We start from the raw sequence: 5,454 nt of genomic DNA, 5'->3' as shown, positions 1-5,454 counted from the left end.
AAAGAATCAATAGGACAAGAAGCCTGTTCTTTGAAAGGATTAACAATATTGACAGACCATTGGTTGTTGTTGTTAGATGCCAAGGAATTGACTCCAAATCACAGAGAATTTATGCAAAACAAGTTTCTCAGTCTTCAGCCAACCTCACAATCCTTGCTATGCTTGAGTCCATTGCTGTTGCCACAGTTTCAACTCATAGTGACTCTGAATAGGGTTTCCAAGGCTGTAAATCTTTATAGGAGCAGAAAGCCTCATCTTTCTCCCATGGGACAGCTGGTAGTTTCAAACTGCTGACCATCAGGTTAGCAGCCCAATGCATAACCACTACACTATCTGAGTTCCTTTAATTAACTATGTTGTTGTTGTTGTTAGGTGCCATCAAGTTGGTACTGACCCATAGTGATCTTATGCATAACAGAACAAAACATTGCCCGATCCTGGGTCAACCTCATCACTACTGTTGCCATGCTTGAGTCCATAGATGCTGCCACTAGGCCAATCCATCTTGTTGGGGGTCTTCCTCTTTTTCTCTGACCCTCCACCTTACCAAATATGATAAAGGGGTGAACTAAAGTCAGAAAGAAATAGTCAAGGAGGAATAATTCATAGGCATATAAGAAAAGACATTGTTTTCTTCATTAAATTTTTCCCCCATAAATTTCCTTCTGTAAAGTCAAAAATGGCAGAAGCCAACTAATTAGAAATTCACACATTACCTATTATTCATTTTTCAATCATATTATATAATGCCCTTGAAAAAGAAATTTTGATAATGAATGTGTTGTATCAATTAAAGTAACCAAGAAATGCCTTTGATTTATAATAAAGGAACCATAATTGACAATGAAAGTAAAACTGCTTGATTTGCAGTATCTAAAGCAATTTCAATAATTCTAAATTTCCTTACTGCCACTTTCTGCACTTAAATTGGGTGTATCTGTATCAGGATAGTTTGTTAAAAGCAATTTGCGATTATGACTAAGGAAAATACCTATCAAGAAATGTAGTATTTGTCTTATTTACATTACTTGTTAATTTGAAGGCTGTTGTTTTTACACAAGAACAAGTAACTGGAATTTTACATAATGATTAAAAGCTGTGCTAGTTTCCCAAACACTTTCAGTTTTGAAAAGTTTATAAAATTAACCTGAAATCAGAGTGATTGAAAAGCAAGACATTTTTCTCCCAAATGATCAATTTGCCAAATTCATGTTCATTCATACTACCGAGAATATTTAGATTATTCTAACTAAAATATTAATAAATAATAAGAAGAAATGTTTTTTGTATGTGTTTTCAAGTGAGTGAGACTTTTGAAGTACTGACTTTTAAGAAAGCTATTGCTTTTGCATAAAAAAATCAATTTGGTGCATAACGTTTTTGTGAAAAAACTACTTGATTAAAAAAAAAAAAAAAGAATCAAGGTAATTTTCTTGAAATACCGTAGGTTGAATTGTAACAAACAGAGAGAGGAAATTACGTTGCAGGCTAAGAACAGTGGTGACTTTTTAAGGAGTAGGATAGCATAACAGAGTAAGGAGTTTTGAGTACATATCAGTGTTCTAATCCTGACTAGGCCACAATTTGTTTTATGTCATTAACAGCATAATTTACCCTCAAAACTCAAAATGTTTTTAGCTGTATAAAATGATAGAATAAGATTTACAAAATTTATTTATTTATTTTGACTGCATTACGTAAGGTTGAATTAGTCTTTTTTGAAGTATGGAATAGATTAGTAACATCATGGAAATTGTTTTTGTTGTTGTTGTTAAGTGCCATGGAGTCGGTTCCGACTCATAGTGACCCTGAAGAGGGTTTCTGAGGCTGTAAATCTTTATGAGAGCAGAAAGCCTCATCTTTCTTCCGTGGAACAGCTGGTAGTTTCGAACTGCTGACCTTGCGGTTCACAGCCCAATAAGTGCCCTCAAATTGGTTCCAACTCAAAACAACCCTGTATAAAGTTTCTGAGGAGTGACTCCTGGATTGAACTGCTGACTTTGAGGATAACAGTACAACGTGTAACATACTATGCTACCAGTGCTTCTTATGGAAATTAGGACCAGGGAATTTTTCTGGAGTCATGTTTTCGGGCTCATATAAACCAGCATAAATTAATCCATAATCCTACAAATTAATTTTTTTTTAAAAAACAAACATTGTTATCAGCATATTCTTTCAGTAGAATCAGTGACATTATCACTCATGTATAATAAGAAACTAGAGAATCCTAGCTTTGTAGGATAAGCATGGACCTCTAGGTCAATCTGAAACTCAAGGTGAGTGGTATAGAAGCATTATGTTTTTGTTGTTGTCAAATGCCGTAGAGTCAATTCCAACTCATAGCGACCCTGTATAGGGTTTCCAAGGAGCAGCTGGTCAGCTTGAACCACCAACCTTGCAGTTCAAACGGCTTTGCAGTCTGGCCACTAACCCACAGCGCCACACCAGTACTCCACAGAAGCATTATACAGGGTCATTTTTATTTGGAACCAACTTTATGGCACTTAATAATAACAATGATGAGAAACATATAAACATAATGATAAAGACATAAGGTGATTTTTCCATTGGTGTCTTTGTGCATCAAAGATATATTAAACCATAGTCTAAGAGAGCTCTATGTAAATGAGGTTCCTTGTATTTCCCTGAAATTTAGATAAATTTGCAATGTTTCACTATGCACCAAAACATATTTATAGTTTTGAAATAATAAAAATATCTCCCTCAAAAGCTTGAAGGCAAATTAAATTTATGGAAATATGCTCCATATTTATTATGTGGCTTTATCCATTACCTCATAAATTATCTCAAATTTACAGGGGAAAATATAATATCTATAAAATAGAATGACTGAAAACCAGAAGATACACCTGAAGAGAGTGTTGGTATTTTCAATCACATCATATGCATGTGAAAATTGGACAATAGATAAGAAATGCCATGGAAGAATTAAATTTGAATTATGGTGTTAACTAACAATATGGAATGACATCAAGAACATCATACATGAAAAAACTAAAGTTCATCAAAAATAATAAAACAAAAGTCCAAAGTGGATGTCAGAAGAAATGCTGAAACCTGCTCTGGAATATAGAGAAAATATGCTTCATGCTTAACTACTGCTTTGTCTCACACTCTGGTTCTTGGGTCTGCTGTTGCTGTTCCTGCTGCTCCTCTGCCACTCTCTAGCATTGTAGTTTTCTGTCCCTGTGTCTAGGAGTTTCAACATGCACTGATCTTGGAGTCCAAACAACCTGGCTATTCTTTGATTGTGATAAGATCCCACATCCTGTTTTGAGAGGGCTGACGTTTTTACAATTACGATGAACTCTGCTAATTATTCATGGTGGCATCTTGTCATCCTATCAGCATTTTCTCTTGCCTAATATTCCCTGGGCTCAGCAGGGCAGAAATGTTGTTTGGTGGGAGTTACAGACTATGGTTAGAAGACATATTCGATATTCACTAGTCCACATATGAAATTACAAAATTACTGTACCAAAAATAATTGATTGATGTTCAAGTCTTTCAAGAGTTACCATATAATCAAGAATCGATGACATTGAAGTCTAAGTTACACTGAAGGCACTGGTGACAAACAAGACTCCAGGAATTTATAGAACATAAACTGAAATCTTTCAGCAAATTGATGCACTTTCCTATTCCAGGAAGTTTGAAAGACAACTACCTGGCCAACTGATTGGAAGAGAGCCAGATATATGCCCTTTCCAAAGAAAGGTGATCCAATGGTATGCAGAAATCATGGAATGATATCATTAAAATTATATGCAATACATTTTTTCTAAGGATAATTTATGAAGATTGTAGCAGTGAATATGTAGATAACTGCCAGAAATTCAAGCTGGATTCAGAAGACATAGTTGAATAAGGTAAATCATTGTTGACAAGACATGGATTTGGGCAGAAATTAGAGTATCAGAAAGATGTTTACATATGCTTTATTGACTATGAAAAGGCTTTCTTTGTGGATTATAACAAATTATGAATAACATTGTGGAGAATGGATGTTTCAAAACATTTAATTGTGTTCATGAGGAACCTATATTTATACTAAGAGACAGTCATTTTAACAAAATAAGGAGAAATGGAATGGCTAAAAATCAAGAAACGTGAGTAGTACTAGAGTGGTATGCTTTTTTTTTTTTTTTTTTAGTTTTATTGTGAATTCTGTGATGGTTTACATGGGAGAACATTAGTTTTGCATTCATCCTATCGTATACCATTTCATTGCCATGGTTACAATACCCTCCATGCATCATCAACCAACCAAAGGGTATATCCTACACGCCTGTCCACCCTCACCCCTGAGTTGTATGCTTTTACAATATGAAAAATATTGGAATGCAAACCACAAGGTCTGCAGTTCAAGCTCACCAGCCATTCTGTCAAAGACAGATTATGCTTTGTGCTTCTGTGAAAATTTAAAGCCTTAGAAACCCTATACATGGTCACTATGAGTGGGAACGGCCTCGACAGCACTTAACAACAAAACAACTTTCAATGTGTATATATTTAGCAAATAATCTGAAACACTGAGTTATATGAAGAATGTGACATTATGAAAAGAGGAAGAATCATAAGCAATTTGCAATATGCAAATTATGCAACCTTGCTTTCTGAAAGGGAAGAGGTCTTGAAATACTTACTGATGAAAATCAACAAGTACAACCTTCAATGAATTCTCTTGTTGAGTGGTGGGCTAATGCATCAGACAGGAAAGTCTTTGAACTTCAAGGTTGGTGGTTCAAACTTACGAGATGTTCTTTGGAAACCAAATACAAGGTCTTTATGGGTCATAATCACCTGGATGGCACTAATGACAACAACAACAACAACCTTCAATATGAATTACACCACAATGTAAAGAAAAAAGAAAGCATTCAAGAGCAAAGATATCAATTTGAGGAATAAGGTACACCTGACCCAAGCCTTGGTAGCTTCAATGACCTCATATATATGTGAAAACTGGATAGTGGATAAGGAAGACCATAGAATAATTAATTTTGAACTATGGTGCTGACTAACAATATTAACCATGTATTGCCACAAGAGCAAACACATGTGTCTTGGAAGAAATAAAGCCAGAATGCTCCATAGAAGGAAGAATGGTGTGACTTCAGCTATCATAATTTGGACAATATTGGGGAGATGAGTTCCTGTTGAAGAATATCATGATTGGAAAAGTGGTGACTCAGTGAAAGAGAGGAAGACCCTCAACAAGTTGAATTGCCACATTGGCAGCAACAATGGGCACAAACATAACAATTATAAGGATGGTACAGGATTGGGCAGTGTTTTATTTGACTCCATTCTAATACCTGACAAACTTGGAACTTGTCCACCTCTACAACTATATGAGATATTTACTTAATATAAACTTCTTTCTTTATATATCTGTCTCTTTGTTTCTCTCTCTCTCTCTCTCTCTCT

This window comes from Chrysochloris asiatica, unplaced genomic scaffold, assembly GCF_000296735.1.
Source record: "Chrysochloris asiatica unplaced genomic scaffold, ChrAsi1.0 scaffold00229, whole genome shotgun sequence".
Classification (NCBI taxonomy): Eukaryota; Metazoa; Chordata; class Mammalia; order Afrosoricida; family Chrysochloridae; genus Chrysochloris; species Chrysochloris asiatica.
The sequence above is the reverse complement of the archived record's forward strand: the minus strand, read 5'-3'. Positions refer to the sequence as shown.